The sequence below is a fragment of the Amblyraja radiata genome, chromosome 26 (assembly GCF_010909765.2).
Source record: "Amblyraja radiata isolate CabotCenter1 chromosome 26, sAmbRad1.1.pri, whole genome shotgun sequence".
Taxonomy (NCBI): Eukaryota; Metazoa; Chordata; class Chondrichthyes; order Rajiformes; family Rajidae; genus Amblyraja; species Amblyraja radiata.
In genome coordinates this window covers 25673850-25694017 of record NC_045981.1, presented here as the reverse complement: position 1 = coordinate 25694017, position 20168 = coordinate 25673850, and the positions used below count along the sequence as shown (strand labels likewise).

Here is a 20168-nt window from a genome sequence, read left to right as displayed (position 1 = left end):
CTATCTATTACATGGGTACCAATTAATTCATTAGTCATAACATACTTTTCGCTTGTGTTAATCTTATTCAACAACAGATGATTAATACAAGTCAAACAATACAACAGCATCTTAACTATTCTATCTCACCATTCAAGCGGCCCACATCACCATGTCCATTCCAACCCAATCATAAGCCTCCCATTTACTGCAACGTATCAACCTAGCAGTAGGGGGCGCGGGTGATCAACTGTAACTCCTCACAGAGTAAACAAGCTTTGTTATCAGCTGTACTATTTCACGTTTACATTTACCATCCACCCTTCAACACATTCCCAGACAGGAAGTAACATGTCTAATCTTACTTTGCCGTTTCCCACGAATTTCTTCTTTACCTGGTCACGCGAGAGATTTCCAATTGTCACCTCCAATACACCCATTCGTTGTTCAATTCCAATCAAAATTAAATAAGGAAGTATATTCCACACATAGACTGGGAAACACATTCTGTAAATCGGCTGGATGGTTTGGAGTTTGTAAAATGTGTGCAGGATAGTTTTTTTGCAGCAATACATAGTACCTACTACAGAAGGGGTAGTGCTGGACCTCCTGTTAGGAAATGAAACAGGTCAGGTGGCGGAGGTATGCGTTGGGGATCACTTCGGGACCAGTGATCACAATACCATTAGTTTCAATATAATTATGGAGAGGGTCAGAACTGGACCCAGGGTTGAGATTTTTGATTGGAGAAAGGCTAACTTTGAGGAGATGCGAAAGGATTTAAAAGGAGTGAATTGGGACATTTTGTTTTATGGGAAGGATGTAGAAGAGAAATGGAAGACATTTAAAGGTGAAATTTTAAGAGTACAGAATCTTTATGTCCCTGTTCGGTTGAAAGGAAATAATAAAAATTGAAAAGAGCCATCGTTTTCAAGGGAAATTGGTCACTTGGTTCGGAAAAAGAGAGAGATCTACAAAATTATAGGCAGCATGGAGTAAATGAGGTGCTTGAGGAGTATAAAGAATGTAAAAAGAATCTTAAGAAAGAAATATGAAAAGCTAAAAGCAAAAGGATAACGAGGGATCAAATTGGGCCATTAGAGAGTCAAAGTGGACAGCTATCTGCAGAGCCGAAAGAGATGGGGGAGATATTATAGAGAGATAAAATAGAGAGAGTACAGGGGAAATTTACTAGAATGTTCCCTGCGTGTCAGCAACTAAGTTACTGAGAAAGGTTGAACAGGTTAGGTCTTTATTCTTTGGAGGTTGTTTGTCACGTTGGAGGCCGGTGACTAGTGGGGTGCCTCAGGGATCTGTTTTGGATCCACTGTTGTTTGTCATGTACATCAATGATCTGGATGATGTTGTGGTAAATTGGATTAGTAAGTATGCAGATGATACTAAGATAGGTGATGTTGTGGATAATGAAGTAGATTTTCAAAGTCTACAGAGAGATTTAGGCCATTTGGAAGAGTGGGCTGAAAGATGGCAGATGGAGTTTAATGCTGATAAGTGTGAGGTGCTACATCTTGGCTGGACAAATCAAAATAGGACGTATATGGTAAATGGTAGCGAATTAAGGAATGCAGTTGAACAGAGGGATCTAGTGTGCAGTTCCATGAAGGTGGAATCTCATGTAGATGGGGTGGTAAAGAAAGCTTTAGGTGTGCTGGCCTTTATAAATCAGAGCATTAAGTATAGAAGTTGGGATGTAATGTTAAAAGTGTACAAGGCATTGGTGAGGCCAATTCCGGAGTATGGTGTACAATTTTGGTCGCCTAATTATAGGAAGGATGTCAACAAAATAGAGAGAGTACAAAGGATATTTACTAGAATGTTGCCTGGGTTTCAGCAACTAAGTTACAGAGAAAGGTTGAACATGTCTTTATTCTTTGGAGCGCAGAAGGTTAAGGGGGACTTGATAGAGGTGTTTAAAAAGATGAGAGGGATAGACAGAGTTGACGTGGATAAGCTTTTCCCATTGAGGGTAGGGAAGATTCAAACAAGAGGACATGAGTTGAGAATTAAGGGACAGAAGTTTAGGGGTAACATGAGGGGGAACTTCTTTACTCGGAGAGTGGTAGCTGTGTGGAATGAGCTTCCAGTGGAGGTGGTGGAGGCAGGTTCGATTTTATCATTTAAAAATAAATTGGATAGTTATATGGACGGGAAAGGAATGGAAGGTTATGGTCTGAGTGCAGGTAGATGGGACTAGGAGAGAATAAGTGTTCGACACGGACTAGAAGGGCCGAGATGGCCTGTTTCCGTGCTGTAATTGTTATATGGTTATATTGAACAATTTCTTTTCTTCGGTATTCACCAAGGAGAAGGATATTGAATTATGTGAGGTAAGGGAAACAAGTAGAGTAGCTATGGAAACTATGAGATTCAAAGAAGAGGAAGTACTGACACTTTGGAAAAATATAAAAGTGGATACGTCTCCAGGTCCTGACAGGATATTCCCTAGGACATTGAGGGAAGTTAGTGTAGAAATAGCAGGGGCTATGACAGCAATATTTCAAATGTCATTGAAACGGGAATAGTGCCGGAGGATTGGCGTACTGCGCAAGTTGTTCCATTGTATAAAAAGTGTTCTAAGAGTAAACCTTGCAATTATAGACCTGTTAGTTTGACGTCAGTGGTGGGCAAATTAATGGAAAGGATACTTAGAGATAATATATATAAGCATCTAGATAAACAGGGTTTGATTAGGAACAGTCAACATGGATTTGTGCCTGGAACGTCATGTTTGACTAATCTTCTTGAATTTTTTGAAGAGGTTACTAGGGAAATTATGACGGTAAAGCAGTGGATGTTGTCTATATGGACTTCAGTAAGGCCTTTGACAAGGTTCCTCATGGAAGGTTGGTTAAGAAGGTTCAATTGTTGGGTATTAATGGTGGAGTAGCAAGATGTATTCAACAGTGGCTGAATGGGAGATGCCAGAGAGTAATGGTAGATGGTTGTTTGTCAGGTTGGAGTCCGGTGACTAGTGGGGTGCCTCAGGGATCTGTGTTGGGTCCACTGTTGTTTGTCATGTACATCAATGATCTGGATGATGTTGTGGTAAATTGGATTAGTAAGTATGCAGATGATACTAAAATAGGTGATGTTGTGGATAATTAAGTAGATTTTCAGTCTACAGAGATATTTAGGCCATTTGGAAGAGTGGGCTGAAAGCTGGTGGATGGAGCTTAATGCTGATAAGTGTGAGGTGCTACATCTTGGCAGGACAAATCAAAATAGGACCTACATGGTAAATGGTAGCAAATTGCGGAATGCAGTTGAACAGAGGGATCTAGGAATAACTGTGCAGTTCACTGAAGGTGGAATCTCATGTAGATGGGGTGGTAGAGAAAGCTTTTGGTGTGCTGGCCTTTATAAATCAGAGCATTGAGTATGATTTAATTGATTGTGCAAACTTCCCGCGGACTGCGCTCAAACTACACGTCACTCACTCGACCTCCGCGCGGCCCCCGCTTCCGGTTTGGTCGCGCTTGCCGCATGCAGGTCGCATGCTCGTGGGACAGGCCCTTTATGCATGCGAAGGAATATGGGCACAAACCCAACATTCTAATCAGATAAGGAAGCTTGTTTATGTTATGAGCTTCCAGTGAAGGTGGTGGAGGCAGGTTCGTTTTTATCATTTAAAAATAAATTGGATAGTTATATGGATGGGAAAGGAATGGAGGGTTATGGTCTGAGCGCAGGTATATGGGACTAGGGGAGATTATGTGTTCGGCACGGACTAGAAGGGTCGAGATGGCCTGTTTCCGTGCTGTAATTGTTATATGGTTATATGGTTATATGGTTAGAGCAGCGAGTCACTGTTTTCTGTGTGGAAGTTGTTCGTTGGATTTCACACCAACTTCTACCTTTCTCCTGTTTCTTGTAACTATCTAGATTCCTCACCACCCTCGTATCCTCGCTGATCCCACACAATGTTAGTACATTCTTAAGTATTTAATACTACAAAGATAGTTAATAAGGAATATATCTACATTTTAATACTCTTTTTTATCACTGCAACATTTTAGTTCTTGTATTTTCTTTTATTCGAGTTCCGTCTGAGTGATGCAGTTCACTTCTGGTAGCATGTACCCAATCGGGTTTTTCTTTTACTTTTACTGCTGTTCATGTTGGTAGTAGCACTAAATATGGTCCTTTCCATCTAGGAGAGGAAGAATCTTTATTCATTGCTCGCACAGAAACCTGATCTCCTGGTTTGAACGGGTGCATATTTCTTTCTGCTGGAGGGACCTGTGCCTGCTTAACTTTCTCATAAATGTTACCAACTGTTTCACATGGCTTAAGCATATTTCTCCATTTATCTTTCTACCATTCCTGAAGACTGTGGGTATTTTATTTTATTTTATTTATTTATTAGAAGTAAGTACAATACAGTGGTACCTTTTTACAGGTTCTCAAAATTATGTTATCATAATACATTTTCTGTACAACTTCCTTTTCTTTTTTTTAAGAGAAAAGAAAAAAAGAGATAGTAAAGAATAGAGGAAAGTCTAGTGTGTGTGAAAAAAAAGAGAGAAAAGGAAATAGTAAAGAAAAGAAATAAGTAAGAAAGTGAAGCAGGAGGGAGATTGTCCAATCACCACAAGGAGATGCTTTTTTATATTCTTGAACATCTTTCACCCATACCTGAAACTTTAAATTTTTACGATACTCTTGCACCACATGAATCCAAGAAATCAATAAATGGAGACCAACTCGTTAAGAATTGGTCTTGTTTGTCTATTAGGAGTCTCATTTCTTCCAAGTGGGCTGTGTCCAACATATTACTGGTCCACATTTTAAATGTTGGTATTGTAGCATTTTTCCAAAATTTAAGTATAAGTGTTTTTGCTGTTATTAAACCATAATTAAAAAATTAATTCTGGGGTATATTTAATTTGTTCCCGTCTCCCATTAGTCCAAATATAATCATTTCAGGATTAGGTTCCATTTTTATCTTAAATAGATTAGTGAATATATCAAATATATCACACCTAAATTTATAAAGTTTTGTGCAAGAAACAAAAGAGTGTGATATTGGCATTTTGAGAAAGACATTTATCACAGATGGGAGAAATATTTGGGTAGAATTTATTCAACCTAGTTTTTGAATAATATAATCTATGTAATATTTTAAATTGCATTAAATTGTGTCTAGCATTAATCGAACATTTATGTATATATATCAAATACTTTTCCCATGTTTCTTTTGACATTTTTATCATTAATTCGTTTCCCCAGTCTTCTCTAATTGCCTCTGTTGATGGTAATTCTCTGTTTAGAATACTATTATATAGATATGATATTAATTTTTGTGAGTCCGCCTTAATATTCATTGCTTCTTCCAGTGGGTCTATCATTATACTCTGAAATCTAGGTATATATTTCTTCATAAAGTCACATATCTGTAAATATTTAAAGTATTGGTTGTTATTCAGTTTAAATTTTAATTTTAATTGTTGAAATGATAATAAATTTCCCATTTCATACATGTCACCTACCTTTTTAATTCCTAATCTTTCCCATTGTCTACACTGTGGTGGTGGGCCTGATCTCAGACAACGATGAGAAGGCCTACCGGGAGGAGGCGGCTGATCTAGCACTCTGGTGCCAGGACAACAGCATCCTCTTGAACATCAAAAAAACTAAGGAGCTGATCGTGGACTTTAGGAGGGCACATCATCCGAGGACGTACACTCCATTGACGATAAATGGGGATACTGTGGATAGGGTGAGCTGTTTTAAATATCTGGGAGTCCACATCTCTGAGGATCTGACATGGACATCACACGCCGCAGCACGTGAGTAAGACAAGGCAGCACCTTTACCACCTCAGGCAATTGAGGAAATTCAGAGTGTCTCCGAGGATCCTCGAGTGCTTCTACTCAGCGGCTGTGGAAAGCATCTTGTCCGGAAATATTACCATCTGGTTTGGGAATTGCTCTGCCCAGGACAAGAAGGCTCTGCAGAGAGTAGTGCGTTCAGCCGAACGCACTATGGGAACTTCACTTGCCCCCCTGCAGGAACTATACAACAGGAGGTGCAACTCCAGAGCCAATAAAATCATGGGAGACCCCTTCCACCCATGCAACGGACTGTTCCAGCTGCTATGGTCAGGCAAATGCCTCCGTTGCCATGCAGTGAGAACGGAGAGGTTGAGAAGGAGTTTCTTCCCAGAGGCCATTCGGACTGTAAACTCCTATCTCACCAGGGACTAAATTTACTGAACGTTTTTCCTTCCAATATTGAATATGTAAAATAATATGTGTGTGTTTATGATTGTGTTTATAGTTTGTTTGGTTGGTTGTTTGTTTGTCTTTTTGCACAAAGTCCGCGAGCATTGCCACTTTTCATTTCACTGCACATCTCGTATGTGTATGTGATGAATAAACTTGACTTGACTTGACTTTTATCTATAAGAGATGGTTTAAATACCGGGTTATTCATTATTGGTGTTAGTACTGATAATTTTCTTAATTTTAAAGTTAATTTTATTTGTTTCCAAATTCGTATTATATTATGTATAATTGGATTCTTCTTATATAGTGTGTTATTACATTTTATCGGGGAGAAGAGGACCGCTCCTAAATCTTTCTCCATTCTTATCCATTCCATCTGTTGAGAAGGACTATCCAACCAATAAATTATATTCTTAATATGCACTGCCCAATAATAATATAAAAAATTATGCAGTGCAAGTCCCCCTACCTCTTTAGGTTTGCACAGGTGGTTTCTTTTGATTCTATGTGTTTTATAGTCCCAGAAAAAATTGGTAATATTAGAATCTAATTTTTTTTTTAATGTTTTGGTATATACAGTATATTGGTATGGATTGAAATAAGTATATTATTTGTGGTAGAACTATCATTTTTATAGCGTTTATTCTGCCAATTAATGATAATGGGAGCGTTTTCCAAAATTTAATCAGAGCATTCATTTTATTTAATAACGGAGTAAAATTTGCGTTAAATAATGATTTATATCTTCTAGTAACTTGAATACCCAGATACTTGAATTTTTCCGTTGCAATTTTAAATGGAAATTTTAATAGGTGATTCGCTTTCTGCGGTTTTAGTGACATGATTTCACTTTTGTTCGAGTTTATTCTATATCCAGAAAAAGAACCAAATTCCTCTATTAAATTTAATAAATTCGGGATACTCGTTTGTGAATTTGTAATATATAAAAGTATATCATCCGCATATAATGACATTTTGTTATTAGAGTCATTAGTATTATATCCCTGAATATTCGGATGTGTTCTTATCCTTTCAGCCAGAGGCTCTATCATAAGGGCAAATAGCAGGGGTGATATTCTCTGGAGCGCAAAAGGTTAAGGGGGGACATGATAGAGGTCTTTAAAATGATGAGAGGGATAGACAGAGTTGATGTGGATCAGCTTCTCCCTTTGAGAAAAGGGAAGATTCAAACAAGAGGACATGACTTCAGAATTAAGGGACAGAAGTTTAGGGGTAACATGAGGGGGAACTTCTTTACTCAGAGAGTGGTAGCGGTGTGGAATGAGCTTCCAGTGGAAGTGGTGGAGGCAGGTTCGTTGGTATCATTTAAAAATAAATTGGATAGGCATATGGATGAGAAGGGAATGGAGGGTTATGGTATGAGTGCAGGCAGGTGGGAAAAAAGTTGTTCGGCACGGACTTGTAGGGCCGAGATGGCCTGTTTCCGTGATGTAATTGCTATATGGTTATATGGTTATAAAACACATCCCTGCCTATTGCCCCTTGATAATTGAAATTTTTCGGAGATAACAAATTATTAGTTAATATTCTTGCCATCATCTAGTAATTTTACCCATCTAATAAAATTATCTCCGATATTACATTTTTGGAGTACTATGTATAAATACTGCCACTCTACCTGATCAAATGCTTTCTCTGCATCCAAAGATATAACTGATAAGTCTTCCTTTTCCGTTTTATGTGAATACATTATATTAAAAAGTTGTCTCAGATTATTAGATGATTGTCTATTAGGTATAACCCCCGTTTATCAATTTATTAATATATTCACTCAATCTTCTTGCTAAAGTCTTTGCTAAAATATTCTGATCTGTATTTAAAAGTGATATGGCTCTATATGAGCCCGGATCTCCTAAATCTATATCTTTTTTTGGTATAAGCGTGATTGTAGATTCTGCTAGTGTTTCTGGTAATTTATTTTCGGTAAAGGCATACGTGTATAATTTAAGTAATCTTGGGACCATTAATTCCTGAAATCTTTTATTAAATTCATTATTAAAACCGTTTGGTCCTGGCGTCTTCCCATTTTTCAGTTCTTTTTTTGTTTCTCTTATTTCTTCACGTAATCTGAGCTCCTAATTCCTCGTGTTCTAAGATATCCAATTTTGGCAGATTACAATTATCTAAAAAATTTATAATTTTATTGTCTTCTATTTTAGTTTTAGATGTATATAAGTTTTGCTAGAATTGAGCTAACCTTTTATTAATATCCTTGGGTAGAGTTAATAGTTCTCCATTCTCTGATTTGATTTTAATAATAGTATTTTCCTTTTGTTGCTTCTTCAATTGTCGCGCTAGACGTTTATGAGGTTTATCGCCAAATTCAAAATGTACCTGTTTTGTAATCTGAAATAATCTTTGCTGATAATATTCGATTAAGTTTAAATTTCAATATTGTAATCTTATTATGTTTATCTGTAGTTGGATCTTTTGCGTTATCTAATTCTAATAGTTTAATTTCCTTTTCTAACGTCCATTGTTCTGTCGTATTCTTTTTATTTTGAAAACTTTGATATGAAATTATAACTCCACGGATGAATGCCTTGAAAGTTTCCCATAATAAAGATGGTGAAATACCTGGTGTCTCGTTTGTCTCAAAAAAAAAATAATTTGTTGTTTTAAATACTCGTAACCTTGTGGGTTATTAGCTATTTGTGTATTAAATCTCCAAAAAGATTTTATACCTGGCATTCCCTCAACTTTTAAAGTAAAAGTCAACGGGAAGTGATCAGAAATATTACTATTATGATATTTAGGATTAATCGTGTATGGGATTAATTTTGTATCCACTAACAAGATTACTAATAACACTTGAGTAAGTTTTGTGTACCGATGAGTAGAACGAATATTCCCTTCTTAACTATTCTCCATACATCTGTTATATTAGTGTTTTTTATATATGTGTATAAAAATTCACTAGTCTTGGATTTGACGCTGCCCTTCCTTAGTTTTATTGATTTGTCTAAATATGAATCTATAACATGGTTAAAGTCCCCCCCTAATATTACATTTTGGTAATTATACTCATCTATTATATTCGTAATTTTCTTGAAAAATTGGGGGTTATCAAAATTTGGAGCATAGATATTTATCAGAGTCAATGGTGTAGAGTAGATTTCTCCCGCCACTATAGTGTACCTTCCTTCTTTACCAGATACTAGACTAAGTGGGACCCGTTGGGTCCCATGTTCATACGGGAGGGCTGGTCCCCCGATGCAATATTCCACCTCTCCACCAAATCCAATATTGCTGGCCAGTGGGGGGGGGGGGGCTTTCTGGAGCATTGGTATGGGTTCTTGGGGTGGTAGCTCAGTCCCTCAAGCCTGATCTGCTGGCATCTCACTCATGGCTGGTGGGCTGGCAGTTGACTCATGGCTATTCCTTGAAATTCCATTTCAAGCAGGGTGCAAGGCCACCAAATTCAAATCCATTTCCCCACCATTTCAAACAGAGTGCAAGGCCACCAAATTCAAGTGCAGTTTCTTACCACTTTGAGCAGGGTGCAAGGCCACCAAATTAAAGTGCAGTTTCCTACCACTTCAAGCAGGGTGCAAGGCCACCGAAGTCAAGTGCAGTTTCCTACCACTTCATGCAGGGTGCAAGGCCACCGAAGTCAAGTGCAGTTTCCCACCACTTCAAGCCGGGTGCAAGGCCACCGAATTCAAGTGCAGTTTCCAACCACTTCAAACTGGGTGCAAGGCCACCGAATTCAAGTGCAGTTTCATACCACTTCAAGCAGGGTGCACGGCCACCAAATTCAAGTGCAGTTTCATACCACTACAAGCTGGATCCAAGGCCACCAAATTCAAGTGCAGTTTCATACCACTTTCAGCAGGGTGCAAGGCCACAAAATTCAAGTGCAGTTTCATTCCACTTCAAGCAGGGTGCAAGGCCACCAAATTCAAGTGCAGTTTCATTCCCTTTCAAGTAGGGTGCAAGGCCACCAAATTCAAATGCGGCTTCATACCATTTCATGCAGGGTGAAACAACCATACAACCACACAAAACACCAAACTCACAGTTCATAGACATTCAGTGTGTTCAGTTGATTCACAGCTCAGACAGAATCGTGACATCTTCCCTCGCCTATCATAAAGAGACTGAGCCACATCCACACTTCCGGGTTTTATAACCCCTCCCCCTCCCACCGGAAAAGGTGTGGCCTTCATGGCGTGATTGACAGGAGAGATTCTCAAAAAATGTTATACACTAATAACACATTTATTTTTCATTGATAGGAAGAATTCTCTGCACCTGCTCAGCGGAAGGGGACTAAGTAAGATGGCCAAAACGGACAGCCGTAAGTGGTAGCGTTTTATCTAAAATCAATATACAGTGAAAACAGGAAATAAATGGATTTGCAGTAGTGCTTTTTAACTTCAAGCCAAAGCACCCAAGCCGCCATTTGCAGTAAGTAGTGCCTTTCAACTTCAAGCCTAAGCACCCAAGCCGCCATTTGCAGTAAGTAGTGCCTTTCAACTTCAAGCCTAAGCACCCAAGCCGCCATTTGCAGTAAGTAGTGCCTTTCAACTTCATGCCAAAGAACCCAAGCCGCATTTGCAGTAAGTAGTGCCTTTCAACTTCAAGCCAAAGCACCCATGCCGCCATTTGCAGTAAGTAGTGCCTTTCAACTTCAAGCCAAAGCACCCAAGCCGCCATTTGCAGTAAGTAGTGCCTTTCAACTTCAAACCAAAGCATCCAAGCCGCCATTTGCAGTAAGTAGTGCCTTTCAACTTCAGGCCTAAGCACCCAAGCCGCCATTTGCAGTAAGTAGTGCCTTTCAACTTCAAGCCTAAGCACCCAAGCCACCATTTGCAGTAAGTAGTGCCTTTCAACTTCATGCCAAAGAACCCGCCGCATTTGCAGTAAGTAGTGCCTTTCAACTTCAAGCCAAAGCACCCAAGCTGCCATTTGCATTAAGTAGTGCCTTTCAACTTCAAGCCAAAGCACCCAAGCCGCCATTTGCAGTAAGTAGTGCCTTTCAACTTCAAGCCAAAGCACCCAAGCCACCATTTGCAGTAAGTAATGCCTTTTAACTTCAAGCCATAGCACCCAAGCCACCATTTGCAGTTAGTGCCTTTTAACTTCAAGCCAAAGCACCCAAGCCGCCATTTGCAGTAAGTAGTGCCTTTCAACTTCAAGCCTAATCACCCAAGCCGCCATTTGCAGTAAGTAGTGTCTTTCAACGTCATGCCAAAGAACCCAAGCCGCATTTGCAGTAAGTAGTGCCTTTTAACTTCGCCAAATCACCCAAACAACCATTTGCAGGCAGTCCCTTTTTACTTCAAACAAACCATATTTTCACTTTCGAACCACATTAAGGGGATTCACAGTTGAGTAGCCTTGTGTTATTCAGAGAGAGAGACGTGACCCTTTGGCTTCATCCATCTTGCAGAGTGAGTGAGGCACACTACCTCCTGGTTTTATAGTCTCTCCCCCTCCCTCCAGCAGGGGCAGCAGAGAGAATGGTGATTTTTTTAAAAACATTAATATATCTCTGATTTTTCATCGATAGGAAAAATCCTCCAGTCCCGGAAGGCGGAGGGGGACTCTGAGCGAGGTGGCCAAAAATGATGGCCGTAGGCAGCGGCGTTCTCTCGGAAATCGCAGAATAGTGGGCCAAAAGCGGTCAAGATCAGACTTTTAGTAATATAGATAGTATTCTTTAATATGAATGGTATACCTTTCCGAATAATAATAACTGTTCCTCTAGCTTTAGAAGTAAATGACGAGTGATAAGTTTGACCTATCCAGTTTGCCCTCAGTCTCATCTGTGTTTGTGGTTTCGTATGAGTTTTTTGCAGAAAAGCTATGTCCACCTTTAAAGAATTTAACTGGGCCAGAATCTTGCCCCTCTTAATTGGGTCATTCGCACCCCTAATATTCCAACTACAGAATGTGATTCCTCCATTCTTTTTTTTTCCCCTATTGTCTTGCATTGTTAATTAGCTTTGGTGATTTTGATTCATGTGGTGCAGTTAAATACCTCAGGATTTTGGGTGTGGGGAGATCGTCTCGTACTTCTGACGTCATATTACATCTCCTCCGTCTATTACACCTCCATGAGAAAAAAAGGAAAGTGTATTGAAAGATAGTGAAGAAAAAAAGAAAAATTATTGAGTGAACCACATAAAAGTGAATTTAAAAAAAAGGTGACCTCAAGGTATCAAAAAGGTGATACCTTAAATTCGAGATGCCATCTATGATGGCCAAAAATTGATTGACCTCCGTAGTTGGAGTTATACATTGAGCTCAGCCCCCTAGGTAAGATGTCATAGACGACTGCATGCCGTTTCCTCTTAATATATAAAAAAAATCATTAAAACATTTTAAAACAATTTATCCAATCAGGCCGAATAGAACAAAAGAAGTTTCATCACTAGAGAGTTATCGGCCTCTGTACTATTTCAAATATTCTCTTATGTACCCAGGCTTTAAACCTTCTATAATGCTTACTCAGTATCATAGAGCCATGGAATCATAAAACATAGGAATAGACCTTGTCCCTGTACCCAGGGTTATTCATCTTAATTACCAGCCTGTTTCAAGGGTTAAATGTCTTTATCATAAGTGCAACCATCTTCCAGCCCAAACCTCTGGAACTTTTCCAAATCATTAACGCCCCCCTTTTTCCCCACAGGCTTATGATGTTATACTATTCTTATATCCATTTTCATTCATTGTTATGAATTGGTATACATCCTAAATTATATTTCATTTCCTTTCAGCTATATTGACCTCCAGGAGTAGCAAGGTGGATTCAACAGTGGCTGAATGGGAGAAGCCAGAGGGTATTGGTGGATGGTTGTTTGTCGGGTTGGAGGCAGGTGACTAGTGGGGTGCCTCAGGGATCGGTGTTGGGTCCTTAGTTGTTTGTCATGTACATCAATGATCTGGATGAAGGTGTGGTAAATCGGATTAGTAAGTATGCAGATGATACCAAGATAGTGTTGTGGATAATGAAGAGGATTTCCAAAGTCTACAGAGTGATTTAGGCCATTTGGAAGAATGGGCTGAAAGATGGCAGATGGAATTTAATGCTGATAAATGTGAGGTGCTACACCTTGGCAGGACAAATCAAAATAGGACGTACATGGTAAATGGTAGGGAATTGAAGAATACAGTTGAACAGAGGGATCTGGGAATAACCGTGCATAGTTCCTTGAAGGTAGAATCTCATATAGATAGGGTGGTAACGAAAGCTTTTGGTATGCTAGCCTTTATAAATCAGAGCATTGAGTATAGAAGCTGGGATGTAATGTTAAAATTGTACAAGGCATTGGTGAGACAAAATCTGGAGTATGGTGTACAATTTTGGTCGCCCAATTATAGGAAGGATGTCAACAAAATAGAGAGAGTACAGAGGAGATTTACTAGAATGTTGCCTGGGTTTCAACAACTAAGTTACAGAGAAAGGTTGAATAAGTTAGGTCTTTATTCTCTGGAGCGCAGAAGGTTAAGGGGGGACATGATAGAGGTCTTTAAAATGATGAGAGGGATAGACAGAGTTGATGTGGATCAGCTTTTCCCTTTGAGAAAAGGGAAGATTCAAACAAGAGGACATGACTTCAGAATTAAGGGACAGAAGTTTAGGGGTAACATGAGGGGGAACTTCTTTACTCAGAGAGTGGTAGCGGTGTGGAATGAGCTTCCAGTGGAAGTGGTGGAGGCAGGTTCGTTGGTATCATTTAAAAATAAATTGGATAGGCATATGGATGAGAAGGGAATGGAGGGTTATGGTATGAGTGCAGGCAGGTAGGACTAAGGGGAAAAAGTTGTTCGGCACGGACTTGTAGGGCCGAGATGGCCTGTTTTCGTGCTGTAATTGTTATATGGTTATATTAAAATTCTTTAACTGTTAGTAATAACCATCTAACCCTCTAAAGGCCCCTAATCCCCCAAACTCCATTAGTTAATACGTTAGTTAGTCATATTAGTTTAATATTAGTATATAAGCCCAAACGACGATTAGTAATATAAAGTTTATATGGTTAGTTAATCCTTTACATTAAGTATACACTGATTAATTAAAACTTTTCTTAAGTCCATATTTTCTTTTGAGTTTTTTTCGAATCTTATCGCTTTACTTCAACATGTTCAAGGTGAAACCAGGGCTCTGTCGTTGAAAGCACTTTCCTGACAGATAAGCCTGTCTGGTTTAGTGTCTAGAGAAGTTCCGCCATCACAGGCAGTGTCAATTTTCTTAGACAAGCTAACCTCCAGTTTAGAGAGATTGTTCTCCAGTGTAGTATTCATACTAGCAAGCATTTTGGAGAATTCCTTAGTGAGATCTTTCGTAAGATCTCTAGTAAGATTAGATCTTACCGTTTGTTCCCATTGCTTCATCTCTTTCTCTTTCTCCTTTTCTTTTGTATCTCCTCTTGTAGCCATTTCGGATATTGCTTGTTGAGGATCAAACTCTTCTTCTGAGCTTTCAGTTGTTATTTGAAGAGTTTCCAAGTCTTCTTCAAGCTGGAGTCTGATAGTAGCTTTCTTGGGTCCCCGAGTGTTTTCCTTTTCTCATCTAAAGGTCCCGTTAAAACTCCGATTTTCTCGATGCTTTCTGATGACGTCACTCCCGCGACGCCAAGCAGCCCCGGTGAGTGTTTTTAAATCGGTCCCGACTTTAAATACGGCTGTTAACGCGATTTTACCGATTTTAGCGGGAGCGGAGCTCAATGCTGCGCCTTCACCACTTCATGGCGCCACCGGAAGTCTGGCTGAAGACTGTGGGTGATATGGTATGTATAACTTCCACTGGAACCCAAGAGCCTTCGACAAGTTCTGAATTAATTTACTGGTGAAATGAGTTCCTCTATCACTGTTTATTCCCATAAGTATCCAGAATCTAGATATTATTTCTTTCATTAAAATATTGACTACCGTCCTTGCATCATCCCTCCTTGTGGGATGTGCTTCCACCCATCTGGAGAACATATCAACTATGACCAGAATGTACTTAAAACATTTTGCTGCTGGCATATGTACAAAATCAATTTGCAAATTCTCAAAAAGCATTTCAGGTTGTGGTTGGTGACCAAATTCTGCAGGTGTATATGAGTATAGAAGCTGGGATGTAATGTTAAAATTGTACAAGGCATTGGTGAGACCAAATCTGGAGTATGGTGTACAATTTTGGTCGCCCAATTATAGGAAGGATGTCAACAAAATAGAGAGAGTACAGAGGAGATTTACTAGAATGTTGCCTGGGTTCCAACAACTAAGTTACAGAGAAAGGTTGAGTAAATTAGGTCTTTATTCTCTGGAGCGCAGAAGGTTAAGGGAGGACTTGATAGAGGTCTTTAAAATGATGAGAGGGATAGACAGAGTTGATGTGGACAAGCTTTTCCCTTTGGGAATAGGGAAGATTCAAACAAGAGGACATGACTTCAGAATTAAGGGACAGAAGTTTAGGGGTAACATGAGGGGGAACTTCTTTACTCAGAGAGTGGTAGCGGTGTGGAATGAGCTTCCAGTGGAAGTGGTGGAGGCAGGTTCAATGGTATCATTTAAAAATAAATTGGATAGGCATATGGATGAGAAGGGAATGGAGGGTTATGCTATGAGTGCAGGCAGGTGGGACTAAGGAAAAATAATTGTTCGGCACGGACTTGTAGGGCCGAGATGGCCTGTTTCCGTGCTGTAATTGTTATATGGTTATATGGTGTCTTCCCTCTATTTTGTTGACACAGCAGACATGTTCTTGCAACCTTATCAATTATGACTGATATACCTGGTGGATACCCTTTTCCCACGTGAGCCTACCTGACTATCAGGGTGAACCCAGACAATGAGGTCTTGAAAACACCCTGCTTTGCTCCAGGAATTATTTTCCTGAAGTGGCTACCGGTCTTTTTCCCCCTCCATGTTCTTGAGCCAGGACCCCAGTCACAAACCCCTTTGATTCATTTACATAGAGTTGAAAGGGATTTTTTTATATCCAGCGCCGGAGCAGTAACCATAGCGTTCTTTAGATTTCTAAATGCCTGGTTTCTTTCTGCAGTCCATGCTACTCTGGAGGGATCAGTCCTCAAGGTGGCTGAACGCAATGCTGCATCTAGTTCTCTGTAGACACAAATCCATTGTCTGCAGTAACCCACCATGCCTAAGAAGGAGAGAATGTCCTTCTTTGCCTTCAGGACCCGGACGTTCTCTATTGCTTTTATTCTGTCTCTTCCACTCTCCTTCTACCTTCCTGCAGCTGGAATCCCAGATACTGTACACTAGGCTGGCAGAACTGTAATATTTCCAGGGATAATTTATGCCCGCTTCCTGCCAAATGTTGCAGCAATTGAGTCTTCTTTACAACCTGTTACCAAAGGCTACCAAAAGGTCATCAACATGTTGGATCAAAGTAGACCTCTCTGATAATTGACGTTCCTCCAGATCATTTTTCACTGCTGCTGCAGGGGTATACTGAGCTTTCAGTATACCCCTGGGGAAGCCTAGTCCAGGTCTTTGGAGGTAAAAGCAAACAGGAACTGGCTGTTTTTATGCAGGCGTATGGAGAAAAAGGCTGAACATGGGTCAATTACTGCCTGTGTCAAGGTGTCAGTTTCTGCCGGTATATATGACTGAATAATATTGATGTCATGTACTAAAGGAACAATAGGGATCACTATTTTGTTAATCGCTCTCGGGTCTTAGACAAAAGTGGTCTTCCCACTTTTGGGATTGGCAGAATTGGAGTATTACATGGACTTTGCGTTTAAAACATCAATTGACGGTCCTTCAGCTTTTTTATAATTTCGTCTATTTCTTTTGCTGTTGCTGGAAGTCTAGTAGCTACAGTCAAATGTGACTCGGGAGTATCACCCATCTCAAATCGATCTTTTTGGGTTTTGAGAGAGGTGAACCATTATTCCTAATCCCGGGACCCCAAAGAACAAATAAGGGGTCACTGTTAATTGTTTGAGTATATTCAACCAGGGTTGGACTATTTCCTGGTATCCGGGATTAAGGAGGCGTGTATATAATGCAGTGCAATGCGTTTGCTTATGTTCTTGGCTGGTTTCAACAAGATACTGTAAATAATGGCTTTTTGAATCCTGCACTCCTTGCGGAGCACAATGGGTTTGATTAACCAATTGACTGTACGGATTGCTATTTAATTGCCAACAATATTGGATAGGCATCTTTTGCCCTTGTTCTTTCTCCTTAATTAAATTTAGCAATTGATGTGTCTGCATTTGAGGGAGTTCCATAAACATACCGTCTGCAGTACAATATAAGACTGCTCCCAGTTTGCACAGAGCTTATCTTCCCAGTAACGGGAGTTTGGCCGTTCTAGAGATTATAAAAATATCTGTAAGGGGCTAGACACCTTCCCTGTTAGGCGTTTCCTTTCTGTAGTTGTGAGGAACATCTGCAATCTCGAGCCCAATGCCCTTTCTTTCCACATCTCCATCTTTCCACACCTTGTGTTGTATCTTTTAATTGTCATTGTTCCCTTCCTCTGTCATGTTCACAAACGCTGTGATCACATTTTCCCCATGACTTAATTTGCCAATCTTGGTTAATCAATTAATAAGCTTGAGCCTGTCAGGGCAGCAAACAATTTACTAAAGTTTGAACAGCTAGAGGCCCATTTTAAGCTAGGGGCACTCCGGCATGTTCCTCCCACTTACTCTTAAATTGGGCTATAAAATTTGGGATCGCCTCATCTTTGTTTTGCAAACATCGCACCACCTCCATGATATTACTATGTTTTCTTGCCCCCCTCTTATTGCCTCCTTTCCTCTATGGGCCAACCAGTGAGTGAGGGACTCATTTTCCCGAGTCTGGTCATCATCATCTGCTCTCCAATCACCATATTGCTGCCACTTGCTTTGGTATTTTAGGCACAGGTCCCTCATTTCCCTCTTTCTGCTTAACACCTTTCCACCTCTCTTCTCCATCCCCGTCCATCTCCTTATTATTTCCATCAATTTTAAAGTTACACTTATCACTCCAGCTATCACTAATAACTTCCTTGGCAAATATTAATTGTGCTCCCATCTCGCAAACCCATTTCTTTTTTGAGAGATGAGTAGGACAAAGATAGCTTATAACTTCCTCTATCTTGCCAATTTCCATTTGATTGATCTGCTAGAATACCATAAAGATTTGGATAATTTATTAAATTAAATTGGATAATTATATGGATGGGAAAGGAATGGAGGGTTATGGTCTGAGCGCAGGTATATGGGACTAGGGGAGATTATGTGTTCGGCACGGACTAGAAGGGTCGAGATGGCCTGTTTCCGTGCTGTAATTGTTATATGGTTATATGGTTATATGGTTATATTTACAGGACATTGGTCATCGCTGTACTTTTTTTATTACCACATTTGCCTACCTTTTCCCAGTGTCTTTTGGTCTTTTTTTTATCACCTTGGCAATGTTCTTTCTTATCTGTACCTTTCACTCCTGGACCAGCTGTTCCTTTTCCTCAGTCCTCCCTCTATCTGTAGGATCAGATTTCTCCGATTGGCTACTGTTGTCTCCCATATTCTTTTCTCAAGTCTGTACAACAAAAGTTAAGTTTCCGCGGACAATATCTTATAATATTCTATACACTCTGCGCGCACCAGAAGGGGGTTCTCCCTTCTTTCTGGGAAACCCTCCGTCTCTCTTTCTGAAGAGGCTATCTTATCATTCCCTTTTATTTCCCCTTGTATTCATTAGAATCCCGCTGCAGTTGGGATCCTGCTGACTACGCCAAATTCTGTGGAAGAAATTAATTTAGAGGGAAATTAATGGAAAATGAAAATTGGAGACTTTGCAGATTTGCTTCGAGAAATTTATGGAGAGATGGCTGCAATATAAACTGCTCACCAGTTCTCTGACTTCACACAGTAAACAACTTTTGTTTACTTTTGTTTAATATCATTCGAAAATATACCATCTACTACATGGGTACCAATTATTTCATTAATCATAACATACTTTTCGCTTGTGTTAATCTTATTCAATAACAGATTATTAATACAAGTCAAACACAATACAACAGCATCTTGACATTATTCTATCTCACCGTTCAAGCGGCTCACATCACCACCCCCATTCCAAGCCAATCATAAGCCTCCCATTTACTGCAACGTATCTATGCTACTAGCAATAGGGGGAGTAAATAGAAGAGTAAACACACTTTGTTATCAGCTGTACTATTCCATGTTTACATTTACCATCCACCCTTCAACACATTCCCAGACAGGAAGTAATACATATAATCTTACTTTGCCGTTTCCCATGAATTTCCTCTTTACCTGGTCACGCGAGAGATTTCCAATTGTCACCACCAATACACCCTTTCGTTACCTTGTTCAATTCCAATCAAAATTAAATAAGGAAGGATATTAATTTTACTTCCACAGTCCCAAAGATGTGCGAGCGTGAGGGTTAATTGCCCTCCGTAAAATTGCCCAGAGAGTGATGGGAGTAGATGAGAAAGTGGGATAGCATAGAACTAGTGTGAAAGGGTGATCGCTGGTCGAGATGGACTCGGTGATATTTATAAGAAGAAATACAGATTTAGCAACAGCAGTGTTCAGGGAATAGCACAATGAATTTCCTATCTAAATCTTAAATCTTGTTTAAAAGTGCAACATCTGGTGATCGTTTAAAAACAAAACAAATTGCAAAGCCACTTATACTTGCAGCATGCCTGAAAGGGAAAGGAAGATTGCCAGGGTTCTCTGGCTGATTTAAAGGATAATGGAATACAAAAGTTTAAATATCTCCATAGAACAATTTCAATTCAGTATTCAGTATTCAGTGTTCAAGAAGGAACTGGAAAATCTAAGGTACACAAAAATGCTGGAGAAAGTCTGAAGAAGGGTTTCGGCCCGAAACATTGCCTATTTCCTTCGCTCCATAGATGCTGCTGCACCCGCTGAGTTTCTCCAGCATTTTTGTGTACCTTCAGTATTAAGTATTTAC

General features: G+C 39.7%; 1 long non-coding RNA gene across 1 annotated transcript; it reads right to left on the bottom strand.

Annotated features, from left to right (window-relative positions):
- Positions 1-250: 250 nt before the first annotated feature.
- LOC116988070 lies at positions 251-19722 on the bottom strand. The gene is made up of 3 exons (XR_004415853.1): positions 19529-19722; positions 3931-3933; positions 251-404 (listed from the first exon to the last, which is right to left on the bottom strand). It is a non-coding gene; the product is annotated as an uncharacterized LOC116988070 (long non-coding RNA).
- Positions 19723-20168: the final 446 nt, after the last annotated feature.